Here is a 15,506-nt window from a genome sequence, read left to right on the forward strand (position 1 = left end):
ACTAAACACATAGCACTGCTGAGACTGATGGGAATGTAATACGTTTTGCAGAAATTTGGTAAGTATTGTAAGTATTGCAAGTAACTTAAAATGTTGGCCTGACAATGGTGATAGATAAAAAGTCAGGCGATCAATGGTTGCTGAGATAGCGTGACAAAAAATTGCGTATTTTCTGAAACAATGTCCTAGTTACTCTGGATAATCCTGGTGACAGCTGACTGTGTTTTGACTGAGTAAAAACTGGTGACTCAAAATGTGAGGGTTTTTTGGGGTAATTTGGGTGATCCTAAAAAACAAAACAAAAACAGAATCACAGGGTTGTATCTCATGCAACCTTTGGCTAATTGTTAAATGTTGCTCTGGCCTCCACATGGCACAGTAACAGGTTTCTGCTGCAGGTTCCTGTTGGAGGACGCACAATGCACGTCTATTGACTGAGAGGCTGCAGTGGGCCAGTGGCTGTCTGCCCAGGAGCAGAGGGATGTTTGTGTGTGTGTGTTTTTGTGTGTGTGTGCCCATTTGCTCTTTCCCTCACAGAACCTCTATTGTGATGTTTCTGGCACTCTGCAGTAACATTTGACTGGGGGCCTCTGCCAGTTCCCCTGCCTGGCACTCTCTCGGGACCTAAAGAAGAAAGACAGGTGAAAAATCCTGAATTATTTTTAATATAAGCAGTGTGAATCAGAGGGTTATTCTGAGGAGGGCAAAATGTCAAAACCAAATACGTAAGGATTCACATTTAGTATATTCATGGGAAATCCGATTCTTCCCCTCCATTTGCACAGCTTACAAGCCTTCTGCATTTAAGACATTAATAAGTGGTCATTTCCGATGTGATTTTAGATGGCACCTTATCTGAAAGTCTCCAAATGCCTTTTAAATGTCAGATGATTCTGCTTGCTTTTCAAGTGTAGTATCACGCACAAGTATAAGGTCTCATCATCATCAACACATCAGCGGTGTGATAGAGCTGTTGACATTTGGGATGTTTCAGTCGTCAGACTATTTTGTTTGGAGAGCACTGAGCTGTGTCAGCCAAGGTGACTGCCTCTCCTTTCCTCACAGTAGTTCACCCATCTCCTGCCCTACACAGGAGCCCTCCTCACCTGTCAGTCATCCTCCTTCCCACTGAGTGACAGCTCTGTCAGCTATTGGGGAGAGAGGGGAGACTGAGCGAGTCCAGTCACATCTGTTGTTTTACAGGCAGCCTGCGTTCAGCCCCAGGGATCTCATTATAACCCGGCCTGTCGAGAGAATCGCTCATGAAGCACTCAGTCACACAATGATACATACACGCAAACAAGACTGCATGCTTATAGACAAAAATGCAGGCATATGTTGCTCATGTTCACTCAATACAGGCATGTAATTTTAACCAACCTGCCCACCCACACATATAAACAAATGACACAAGAAGATGACGATGCTTGAGTGCAGCACACGCCATGCAAAACAATAAGTGACATTCTCAGTATTCACTGCTTGTATTCTGCTGTTCAGCTGCTGATCTGGGATTTAACTTTGCCTTCAAACAGACACTAAAGGTGAGCAAATTCAGCCTTCAAAGTCAAAAAGGCAGCAGCCTTGAGGCAGGGAGGTGCTAGTTAGACTGCCCACTGGCTTACCATCACTTCTTGATGAGACAAAGTAGGCTGATTTGCGTCACATTACTGATTCTCACTGGCATGACGGGCACTGGGTTCCATGCAAATCATCGTTGTCTGTTTGTGTGTGTGGTTTGTGTGTGAGAGAGGAAAGAGAATGAGCAGTGAGAGTGAGTGAGTGAGGAGTGAGTGGGAAGGGGGGAAGAGTGTGAGGAATAGCATGGATAAAAACAGCATGCATGCTGGGATATGTATGTTGATGCAAGCCATCATATCACTCTGACTCCTTGTGAAGGCAGGTTGCCCATTTACTCCCCACTGTTAATTACATCCCTGTACATACACACACACACACACACACACACACACACACATAGTGCATAGTCCTATCAGCAACTGTGTCCTTCATTTAAATCTGCTATAGTTATTTTCTATTCAACAATATAACAATAGTAAATTAAAAAATATTTCCAGTTTCTTCAAATTTGGGTTTTGTTTAGTTTTTCCCATCGTTTCAATCAGTTATGATAAAACTGTACCTTTTCTTAAAAATTGGGAACATGGCAGCATAACTATGCTTTATATGCAAGTAAAACCAACAGTGACTCATGCAATCTTCATAATCCTTCACTGTACATTAACACTGTGTGTGCACAACTACAGAAGGTCAATAATAAAGCAGGAATTTGTTTTCTCTTCCAAGGTTTGGCCTGTATTACTGTGTTTTTTTAGTGATGGTGAAATGTTCCAAGATCTCAGCAATTAATTTAGTGATTGTATCCTTGCTATCATGGCCAAAAATATGAGCCTAAGTTTTAATAAACCAGAACTCTCCTTACAGTGTAAAAGTGTAAAGTGTAAGGAAAACATCTACCTTGTAAATTAGCCCTTACTGTATATGTTGCATTTTTTCGAGAGACAACCCCAAAACATCGTAAATAATCCATATCATCCATTTTAGGTAGCCAGCAAACTCCCCAAACATATGTACAATCTCAGTTTTCTTTGAATTCTGGCTCCATCCTTATTCACCACTCTCCCTCTCAATGTCCAGTAAATAATTGAGCACACTCCTTGCTTTTAGAGAACACCACTGACCCATGCTCCCATGTGTTTGTTTTATTGGGACACTATGCACATGCTGTGAAAGCATGTCAGTGTTTTTTAGCGTTTGAGATTTTCAGTCTTGCCAGTGGGTCAAGATCAGGAGTGGACATTAAAATTCATAGAGGAGTGCTTTAAATCCAAAGGCATGTGAGCAACAGAGAGAGGAGATGAGATGATAAACACGCAAGCCTCGGTTCAACATGCACAGACAACATGCCCCGGGCCAAAGCAAGGCCACTGTCTTCTTAGTCAACTCACCTGGGCTTGCCGGGGGCATTTATGTCCAAACAGACTAGTCAACCTGCCTCGCAGAAGACTTAGAATGAGGCATATTACATCTCACAACATTTAAACTATCCTGGGAATTCCGGGTTTGACATTGACAATACTAAGTTTGGTTTGGATAGTTGTATAGCTCTGTGCAACTCTCATAAAGGCAGAGAGCAGTTTCTGATGGCTGCACGGATCTCATTACAACTTAGCAGGGGACCACATTATACTTTCACTTAACTCTAATACCCTAATGAGCAACGGATGTTAGTGTGTGCTACTGGAGGCTATAACATAGCATAGTCCACAACAGCTAGCTGTGAGCAGACACACATTTATATTGCTATGTAAATGTTTATGTTAGCTAGACAATTGTTAACAAGTAAGATAACTCCTCCAATTTAAACACTCAACCATTTCAACCATCAGAAACTGGATTGAGTCTCTGAATTTTTTAATTATTCTAACTGCAATATAAACAAATAATGGCCTGTCTCTAACAAAGGCCAGGTGCACACTCTTCAAACAAGTACATGCTATTATTTGAAAATGTATGGGTATGATCAGTGTACCATTAGCAACTTAGCAAAACTAGCAGTCATCTGGTAAATGTAGTCCAACAGCAAGCAATGGTATCAGCATGTAAAGTAAACTTTCAAATTCCCACTTAGTTTCAAGTAAGTAAGTAAGTCTGGAAACGGTCATAGTTTGGTTAGGCTTAGGTAGCAAAACTTGTTTGGGTTTTAAAAAGTATGTTAATCCAGGCAGTTATCTCAGGGGATGTGTTGTATGGGGAAGTGGGTGTGTCGTGTAGTCTGCAAATAGACCCTTTCCCTAAGTTAGTATATGCAATGGTTCAGACCACTGATCAGGATACATAGGGGGAACATAAACAAAGTCTGTGAATTGTGTGTGAATTGATTGAAAAGTGAAGTCTTCTATTAAATATACATTTTCAGTTACATAATTTATTTAGAATTAATTTTGGGGGGACAACTTCATGTTTTTCGGAAATTGGAAGGGACTCGTCTCTTCCAACCCCCCCAGGATCTGCACTCAGGGAAATTGTGCTCCAGCTCCAACAGATTAACCTGCTTGTCCAAGTGGAGAGGAAAAGAAACTTCGAACAGACGAAAATCCTACTTTAAAAGAATTTTAATCCGGAAACTATCTTAATAGTGTACAGGCTGAAACTGTCCTTGATCTGATGCATAGCTGCAAGGCGAGCTCCACCACAGTTTCCTATTTATAATATAATCTCTCGCCAAAGGCTACACACCAGCTTAGACAATCCATTTTGACCAGCGTTTTATCCAGCCTCTTGTCCACCCTGCAACAGTCATTAAAATGCTCTCCTTACTCCTTTCATGAGAAATTCTCTGTATTTTGTTGGCTGATCGTATACCTTTAGGGCAATATTACTTCCATTTATAGAGACAGAGACAAACACTGCATGCAGAATCCAAGTCTTGGTCAGGAGAAATAAACTGATTAAAATGAAACTTAAAGGGTGTTTGTCAGAAAACAGGGCTGCATCAGCGTATAGAAAATACTGTAGGTGATCAGATACAACATATCCAACAGTTCAAACTTTGTGTATCGCATCAATATGGGATCTGGTAAATAAGAAGGGTATAATCAAAAGAGGACTAATGTATGAAAGTGTTTTCTTATATAGCGTTCATATGTATGTCCAGAAATGATCTTTATGCATGTAAATGTGTGTTGTGAAAGGCCTATCTTATCACATATATTCAAATTAAAGATGTAGATGGTAAGTACATGGTTTTTATATTGGATATGAACGTTGTTGGCTGTTCAAAAACTCCAGATGGAGGAGACAGATTTACATAAATTGTGACAGTGTGTGCATTGATGTGTGGTATAATTATCTCAGTTGCAATCAATTGTGCAAGAAGAAATGAGGTGACGTATATAAAATGAAACCTATATACAGTATATATAAATATATATACATATATTAATATAGTGTGTATAAACACTGATTCGTTAAAAATAAAGTGCAGGCACAATGTGTACAGGGACAGTGAATATTAAGTATTGATGTGGTGCTGTGGAAATGACTGTGAAATGCCTGCTCAGTTCCATTCATATCCACAGTCATATTATAACATTTTTAAAACATTTTCAAAAAAAGGGGACCAAGAGAGCAAAAAATCTATCAACCACACTAAACAAGCTTATTTGATTGAAAATTTCTGCTTCATTCAATTTTAAAATAAAGCCTTCACCTTTCTCTTTCACGATCTTCTTTTGAAAGTTTTAATGCCTCATGAATCGATCCCTCCTGCATTTTTGCAACAAATTGAACAGTGGAGAAGGATAAAATATGTCGAGAAATAAGCCTAGTGCTTTGGCACCGCATGAGGCAGGACTGTGGAGAAATTACCTTTATTAAGTCTACAACGACATTATTGATTTTCTGTTGTGTGTCTGCCATAATAATGAAGACGGCGGATGTCAATGCTGCCGCAGTATAATCAGTGGGTGCTCTGACAGCCTTTCTCCAAGTGATGAAGAGGAGAAAGGGCAAATTGTGACATGTTGCCGCCTGGCAGGCCTGCAAGGTTACAACTGATTTGACCACTGAGTGAAACAAATTTGCTTTTAATGTGGACAGAACAAAATGTCGTCAATCTTTAAAGTGCACATTTGAACAAATACAGCATCTGGGTTTAATATTGTTGAATGGTAAAGGATTAATCTTTATTTTTCTTACAAATGTTCATAATTAAAGAAGTTTTCTTTTTTTTTTTTTACTTATTTGTGTATTATTACTAAATAAGCATCTCTGCATTTTCTTACATGACTTTATATGTGAACTTCACATATGAACAGACCCAAAATTTCATAACTGAATACTAAACAAACAACATGGCTAGTATCCATGGTGACTACATATCCAAAGAACTTTTCTTCTTTATCATAAATAAAAAATATTATTTTGATGTCAACAAACCTTTAACAACTTTAAAAAAATGAATGAATGAATAACTTCATGCCCATCGTTTGAATCAGTTTTAACATTTTACTCAGCAAGGTAATTGTTTGACATTGCTACAGTTTAATCAAATTATCTAAATCACTTAATTTAAAAGGGAAAGAAATAAACTGAACTAAACTGAGCACCTTGTGAAACGTGTGGGCAGGAAACCTGTTTGCTACAACTACACAGTTTAACCAAGTCAGTCTGTAAACTATGATGGCTGTGTACACGGACAGTTTGTGGCTTAATTTTACTTTCAACTTTTGTTTTCTTTTCCAAATCTGTTTTTCTAATTGGAGTTCTGCTTAAAACCTGTTTGATCATCAGACTGCTCATGTTTTTGCTCCTTGCCCTGTACATGGTATCAGCATTAATTAGCGAGTCCGGTGTCATTACTAATTGGAATGAAGGCCAAAACTATGAAATATAAGACACAAGTTGTAGTAAATCAGATCCTGGTGACTTAGTGGTTAAGACTTAACAGCAACATCCCTGGTTTATTACCCAGCCAGGGAACTCTGTTTCATGTTATTTCCCTCTCTTTCTCTACTCGTATTCCTCACCCCATGATACCTTGAGTGAATTATGAATTATTCCTTTCACAAAACCAGATTCTGCAAGAGCTATGCTACAGGTGTCTTCCATTTTCTTAGACATTTTAGGGGAAATTAATGATGTGGGACCACAACCTGTCACACTTAAAACAGGCTAATGCAATCATATCTCTGCCTGCCTGTATGGGAAGTACCATTTTTAGCTACTTTATTGATTCCATTACTACAGATGAAGTAATGAACAATCTGAAAAGCTCTGAGGCTTATCAGTACTTCCATAGTAATAAAGACAGCCGTAGTGTATTAAAGGAAGAGCTAACTTACTTTGTTATTGCTATCTTAGGCCACTTCTTCAGGTTATCCTCTCATCCTCAACCTTTTAAGCAAGGTATCATGGGACTAGGGATAACATATAGGGATATTTCTTGTCTGGAACTTTACCGACAGACTATCCATTAAAGGTAAAAAGGTTGAAAAATATTCCAAAAAAGTGAAGTAGTGAGAAAAGTAGCCATCTTTTCTCATACACCCACATGAGTGCCACAAACATACTTTCAATACCTGCTCACAAACACATTCAGAGGCAGGCGAGGGTGAGGGAGATACAGATACATGCCAACACAATCCCAAATTGTGGACTCTGATTTGATTCCTTACACGTTCATATCTAGGGCCATTTCTATGTAAATTCACAGCTCTTCTGCCTCCCTTAACATTGTCATTCACTGCTCCGGCAACACTAGCCACAGGACAAATTTTAAAGCAGCCGAGGAGACTTTGATCCTACTGAATACAAATGATGACACGGCCCAACAAAGAAGCCTTTCACACAGACTCCTCTGTCACGTTAGGCTGTTGCCTTGAAGGCATGTGATGGTCAGATTATCTACACTTGAACCAGCTAAACCACTAAGAGATGCTCGGCCATACAAAGACCCACAGAGCCTGTAAACACACAGAAGCACTGTATTAAATAGTTGCCTTCAGTGATGAAATGATCAGTCGATGAATTGATTAATTGACTCACACAAATTTAATCAACAAAACATTTGTCTGACTTTATGAGACTTTTTTAAAAAAATGTCAAAGTGTTGCCTGTTCCATGCTCTCCTGTGAGGATTGGCTGCTTTGGTCAATTTAAAATCATCATTAGTTGGATACATTTGGCTTTTGTGCTGCTGATCACATGAAACAAGCAATTTGAGGCAGTGACATTGCTTTCAAGGAAACTGTGAAGGCCGTTTTTTTTTTTGTTTTTTTTTTTTACAATTTCCTGGCATGAAAATAAATCATAACAGATTCATCAGTAACTGACAAATGGACAGATTATTTCATAATGGAAATAATGAAAATAGTACATAATGCAGCATTGCCTACAACTTCGCAGTTTTTTCAGTAACAGATGAAAGAGGGTGAAGACTTACAAGAAAGATAAAAATAGCGGCCTGTTCTTGGAAAGGGGAACGTTTTCATACATCATGTTCAAACTTAATAGACAGTGCACTCTCTCCTTTTGTCTCATAGTTCCTTGAAGATAAGGGATGAGGACGACCAGACATATAGAGGCCTGTTGGACACAGCGTGTGAAGGTTCAGAGAGGTGATATATATTCACAGAAATGTTGGCTCTGTGTGACTTATTGCTCCTCTAAAGCCTTTTTATGTAGTGAGAAATCTTCATGTCTTCTACCTTGATGTGGAGAGTGCCGACTCTCTGGGAAATGATGGACAGTCAGTCTGTGAACTACAGGCAGTCTTCTCTGTTCTGTCTCAGCTTCTCGGTTTCGTTATTTGCCTCTTCTGCTCTCTGGTCTCTGCAAGAGGGAAGCAACATTGCCTTTCATTGTTACCTCCCTCTCTGGACCCAGCTAAGCATGCAGGACATTTGCTCTCGGTGTGTTCTGGGGTTGAGCATCCTGATTGAGTCAGATTAGTTTGCTTGGATTTGGATTTTAGATTTATTACTTTGTATTTTTGCACGATTTTAATTACATTTTGTCTAAATAGTGGCTACATTTCCAGGCAGATGTGTGGAATAGTTGGACTTAACTTTTTTAAATATGCAAATCACCTTTTGAGTCAAAATATTGAACTTCTTAGCATATATTTGCCTTTTCACACATTCAGTAGACTTAGAGGAGCATTATCATTCATGTGTAGTTGTTTTTCTGTCCACCTAATAAATGTAATCATATTAATTCCCCTTTTAGCTTTGTTTTTTGGGTCCACCATCTTGTAAAGGGAAGAATCTGGTAGCTGATTGCTCCGCTTCCTTAATCAGCTGACTTACTTTTTCTGTCTGCCATTTGGTGCTGGGAAGGTAGTAGCTATACAGTCAGTTTTTAGAGCTGTTTTGCTGAAAACAGTCTGATGCAGCCAAAAATGACACTATGAACGAGAACAGTAAAGTTGCAGGCTTAAAGACCGAAACAGTTCACAGTAGTGAAAAAGCTCAAAGTGATAATTCTTTGTGGATACATCGCTATGAGCAGCACCTTTCACATACAAGGGGTGTGATCTATTGTAAACAGGGATGCACAATATGGATTTTTTTTCTCTCGATATTACCTGCTTCTTATTGTTGAAACCAATAAGGTAACTGATAATTTCACATTTTTATTTTTTATACCTGGAAAGGTAGGGTGAAGTGAGTTTACTACTACACCACTAGATCCAACTAAACCCTACACACCATTCCTCTAATGACAAAAAAGTACAAGGTAAGTTACTGTAATCAATCATGAAAACAGTTGTTACAGATGGGTGTGCATTTGGGTGTCATACATCCGTACATACTGAGGCAGCCTACTCCATTAGGAGCAATGCAATGATGCAATATCCTGTAGGATGCAAGATTCTGAATAGAAAAGCAGTTTACTCTATGAGAGAATATCTCCTCATGAAGGTAATCTGCTGTCAGATCACACCTTGATAACTTTGTACCTGTAAATAACTTTAATCACTATCAACACCACCAGTCCCCCTTATTTCTCCCCTTCTTCTCGCTCACTCTCTTCTCCACTTCGTGGCCTGGCCCACCCCTCGCTCTCAGACAGAGAAACTCATTATAGCTAAGGATTAGATCGATCAGTATGAGGGGGGAGATGCCCAGTGGAGAGGCAGCATGCCTGGGCCAAGCAATTTATGCCAACAATGGAGCTCATCTCTGCATATCCAGACTGCTTCACAGAGGAAAACATTCAGCAGCAAACCACTGGGTGAAAACACACAAACACATACACTCATCCGCAGAAAGACACAATCATAGGTGCACATTAAATTTAAGGCTTTTCATTTCATGCAAATTGAAAGGATATACTTAATAGTAGGAGAATGGCGGAAGTCTGCAGATGGTTTCTGCGATGTGACTGTTCATGTCTTGCTAAAAAGCAGGTCAGTAACAAGATTAAGCCTAGAAAGTTTCTAGTTAGAATGCAGTGTCTGTTGTGTTATGTAGTTAATTTTAAAACACATGCGCGCACACAAATAGAAACACACATGCAGTCTGTCACATCCTGAGAAATCTGTTGAAAAGAAAAAAAGCTCCCAGTAATGCATCATTTTCCCCCTGACAACAATTTATTTTCAAGGCTGAAATTTTCTCCTCTAAGTGGTTTTGCTTCTACAGGAGAGGCAGAGCCTCCTGCCATTGCCCTGGAAACCAGCGAGAGCAAATACAAGTGGGATTGGGTTGGTGCTCTGCTGCGTGTCTTCACAGTAGCCTCATCTAGCTCCTTCTGCAACCTTGGCCTATCTTTATTTCCCAGAGGGCTAATATTGGCTTCAGTACCTGGTTCCCCTGACTCAGGACTCCTCAAGGTGTGTGTGCAAGAGAAAGTGTGTGCACACATGCATGTTCATGTGTGTCTGCCTAATGTTGTGGGGTTTAATAACGGATTAAGCATCAAAGCAGTGAGCATTGGAGCAGCCGAGCTTTCCATAAATTAACATCCCCTTTTGTCTCTATTTCTTCCTTATTTGTAACTCATTATTATTTTGGGGTGGAAATCCATGCAAATGAGGAGGTGTCTAATCCGGTCCCTGGTTAGGGGTGATAATGGAGCCTTTTGTTGTTTACAGTAAGGAATTATCATCAGGCAGGTGGAGTGGGCACCTTGTGAAGTGATCCTGACACTGCTATTTCACTTTTCTTTATTTTGTGGTCTTGGCTACAGCACAAGACTGCTCCTGTTGAGGCCTCAAAATACTTCAGCAGATTTTGTCTCAGGAGCTGAAAATGGGAATAAAAAATAGATATCAACAATCTTAAAATGTTTTATACAAAATAAGGGTTGTTATTCTGTAAGAAACTTTCTCGCCCAATCTCAGCTCCCTTATCAATTTATCATCTGCACATACATACATAAAATAACTGTGCAGGCCCTAATTAGACCCATTAAGGATGCTAATTACATACCTGAAAAATGGCCAACAAGAAAACCAAGTGCTGATCCCAGTTTCCCAAAAGGCAGAGAGTGGGAACAGTGTGCCCATAATCCCTTTCACCACATGGATGCTGTCCTTGGCCTGAGAAAGAGCAGCATCCCGCAGGCAAAGACATGTTCTCATCTGCACAGAGGAGATAACTGCACCACACCCAGCCTCGAGTCCTCCATGCCCCCCTCCACCACCACCAACCTGCCTCCGCACACTATCCATCCTCCTGGCCCTCCAAATCTTCTGTCTTACGACTGTCCATCGCATCACACACACACACACTCAAAATGAAACACAATGCCACTGCAAACTCTAGAAAGACGAGGAGGGAGAAGAAAGACGGGAGTTAAAATGAGTTTGGACAGAAAAGTGAGAGCAAAGCTTTTTTTCTCCCTTCCTTCTGCTCTGGTGTTGGCACTGTGTGTGTATCTCTGCTGATCCAGTCACTTTGAAGTGTGCAGCCTTTGATTTGGACAAAGATTAAGGAATTTGATCCCCATTTTAAAGAAGCTGGCACACAGGGGTTGTTTTCATGGCCATAAAAAACATCATTTTGACTAAAAATCAATGGCCGATTCTAAATGGGGCCATCTCGGCTGGGAATGAAGTGCATCTCTGGGTATGTCAGTGTGTCTGCAAAGTGTTTATCAGGCAACCCACTGGCAGAGGGGATTATTATATTGACTCCATGCTCACAGTTCATGGGGGCTCGCCAGTGACAAGCCACTAGCAGCAACAACAGGTGGACAGAGAGCTGTCATACTGCATGATGACACACAAGAAGCAATCTCAGCCAAGAGCTCTTACCACTGCACATAACAGGGACAGGGACATCATCGTCTCTGTGGTGCCTCGATATAAAATGAAGCAGGTGCAGCGCAAGTACGCTGCAACCACTTAAAAGCATAATATTAGAACTGCTCCCTTTGTAGAAGAGTCTCTGTGTTCAACCAAATCACACACAAAAAAATGTTTTCTCACTTGCCGCTATCTAGCCGTGCAGATAGTCTGTGGTTTATTATAGGGACTATTTATTTGGTACATATGTCCTGTGAAAACTCTTCACAGCAGGGAACCAGGACTGTTTCTAGAAAGAAACATTGCTTTGGAGTTTTTCCAAATGTCATTTTGCAAAGTGCCAGAAACCAAATTCCATTTACCTCTATAATAGTGTATTGGGCAGTTGGACTGGGCAGTGATGAAATACATTTGTAAGCCATATTTAAAGTCATCAGCCATTTTTTTTTAGATTTTGCAACAGACTTTATGCTGAGCTATACCTTCAACATCTCTTGTTGTCTTGGGCCATTCTAAGCAATGTAATAAATCAATGAGCAATGCTGGATTTAAAAGAATATGTCATCAGTGTAATGAATTGCCTTGACGTTGCAGGTAGTTCATTTGCTGAATTTGCCAAGAAGCATTGTGGTAATTGCCTTGTGGTACTTTTTTTTACCACAATTGCCTTGAAAAGTGTTTTCTAACTGAACCTCCAAGAAAATTTGCTACATCTATTATGATGTATTGTATCTAAATATTAAAATAAAGATGTACATTATTATTTACACGTAATCTACAGGTAAAACTGAAACTTCCTGCCTGGCTAGATATACCTCTAAGTTTCTTCTTTTCTTCTTTTAAGAATAAATAGGACTCATCATTAGGTCAGACTTCTCTCACTATTTAATGTCACACAGATGACAAACTCATTGATACTTGAGCACTTGACAAAATACCAACCCCAGCAGCAAGCAAGACAAAGTACCTGAAAAGCAACACCTAGTGGTAAAGATTACATCTATGTCCGCTATGCTAACGCATGTGATATTTGCTAATAAGCAGCATAGTCACTCTCATAGATGCAATTTTGGACAAGAAGCACTAAAGGCAATTGATTATATAAGCCAACAGCAATTCTGAGTTTATAGCAAGTTTTTATTAGCCTGTTCCTTTTCAAAAGAGCCCATTTCACTGCTAGTGTTCAGAGGGAGGAGTGCATGATCCTATTCCTTTCAAAACTCTCTTTTTCTGAATTCACTTTTTTCCTCTCTCCCTCTCTCTCTCTGTCTCACTCCCTGTCTCTCTTCCACTGCCAGTCCAACAGCTGCTTCTCCTTTGGCCAGCTTCCAAATGGATGACTGAGGAGAGTGAATGGGTTTTTAATTTCACTTGTTAACGCTGCTTTCTTTCTGGTTCCCCTCCCTCAACCTGCAGTGCCAACACAGCCAGATAGGAGGAAAACTTGGAGTGGGAGCAGGGGGGTATAAACAGCAGTTTGTGAACAACAGAGAAGCATCTTAACATCAAACCTTCAAATTAAGAGGACATTGATTAGGCATGAGCTAAGCTTTTTGAAGAGTTTCATTCTCCTTTCTCCCCTCTTTGTTGGTTAATTAATCATGAAGGGTTTTACTTGAGTATCTCAGAGGATGTGAGAAAGAATAAAGCAATTATATTGTTCTGTTACTCCCAGAGCAGAGACCTCTGTCGCCACTGCCTGTCTTTAAACTCCAAAACCACAGACAGGTGCAAGATGCCCCAGGCAAGATGGCTGCTGTTTTACCTCTGGCTGCTGTACAGGTGCACAGAGAAGCCCACAGGCCACCATGAAATCTTCCTGTTCACCCCACATTGACAATTTTAACATTACCCAGATGATCTCTCAGTGAGCTACAGTACACTGCATCATCAAATGAAGAAATGAGGGAAAAAAGGAAAAAGCAGTGAAACTGCTGCCAATAAAAGATACTAATAAACTGAAGTCATTAAAATAAAAAGTAGGCAGAAGAAGCTTCTCAGGTGGATAGTTCAGATATTCTCATGACACACACACACACACACGCGCACACACACAGACACACACACGCACACACGAGTATCAAACTGTATATAACACTTTAAACTTCTTTCAGCAGTTGCCAGGGAAACATTTCAATTAAATGTGTGTCTTGGCTTCTGAGGTACTTTGGACTGCCCCTGAAATATTAAGGGTACCCAGCAAGCTTTGTGATAAATATTTAGGACAACAAAGTACATTAAGGAAAAATTCAGCCAGGGATGAATACAACATGACAACGTGTTTAGAGTACAGGTTGGCGCTATACCATGCAAATAAGACTAATGGTAGAGAATCAAGCACAACTAGAGCCAAGTCTGAAATTTAATAGACAGAAAAATATAATGTGTAAAAGGTAAGCAAAAGTTCCTCGAGGATAGTTTCCATACACCAGAGACACATTAAAAAACAACAAGTGACAGGGCTGTGAAACTTATAAACAACTGCTGGAGTACATAACCCCTGGATGCTTTAAACTGGGTGCCTGTGGCATGCAGTTGGATGAGTTTTGACATCCATCCTAAGTGAGATGGATTACAAAGAGCCAGTTTGATTTGAATAACAAGCAATTTACTGGCTCTGGTGTGCCTCTTCAGAGGTGCAGGTCTCTGGCAGGAGGAGGCCACAAGCTGCCATTACACCAGGTGTTGGGTTTCAAACATGTACTTGTCTCTGTGTTGATCTACCTGTTCAAACATACTCCAGCTGGGGAATGGAAGGGATGGAGTATGACGTGTAGCTTCTACTCTTATCAGGAAAATCCATTAAATAATTATTTGCATAAAATGTTTAAAACAGTAGAGATAATTGCAATCACACAACAGAAACACAGAACAGAAATTCTGCGATTAATCACAACACAAAACTGGTAGTTGTAGGTTAGTTGTGTACCTCTGTAAAGACATGACCCTGGGCAGCGCATGGCAAATGGTCAAGTGAATCAAATGACAACATGAATGGGAGGATGTGTCCCATACACCAGGCAAGGTGTGCCCTCTTGTGGAAAAACATCAACATTGCAGTCAACATTTTACACATCAATTCCTCCAATAATTTCTCAGCTCACTGACTTGTAAAACACTCAACATAGAAAACTTAACAGTAAGTTAACACAAATATATAGTATACTGTAAACAGGTAACAATTTCACATGATTATTTGCTTCACAGTGAATAATAATAATTAAATAACAATGAAAGCAGAAGCTTTGAGAACATAGACTTTATTAATTTCATATAAAAATGACACAAAATTAAAAAAAAAAAGTTGAACAGGTGCTTCAGGTAATCTTCACAGGGACAAGAGCCAGCCTGCATCATAAACATGACCTCAATGGGGAAAACACACAAGGGTTGTCGCACCTTCACATCATCACCTCAATCAGTTCATGTACTGCATATAAAGACAAACCTGTACAGTAAACCACCAGCAGAGGCCGGGGTAAGCCCGGGACAAACCACTGCACCCTTTTCACTCCTCTTTCCCTGCCTTCCTCTCCTCCTACATGCCCAACTCCTCCTCACACTCCCTCTTTTTTCCCCTTTTCTCCTTCACCTACTTTTCCTTTTTTCAGTTTTCTTTCTGACCCTTCATGTCCCTGAGCCCTCCTTCTCTGATTGGTTCCAGACGTGCCACTGAGCTCTTCTTGCCGACTCAACATTCCACAGCTGGAGACTGCACACACACACACAC

Source organism: Morone saxatilis, unplaced genomic scaffold (assembly GCF_004916995.1).
Source record: "Morone saxatilis isolate NCDOM2014 unplaced genomic scaffold, NCSU_SB_2.0 Contig14, whole genome shotgun sequence".
NCBI lineage: Eukaryota > Metazoa > Chordata > Actinopteri > Moronidae > Morone > Morone saxatilis.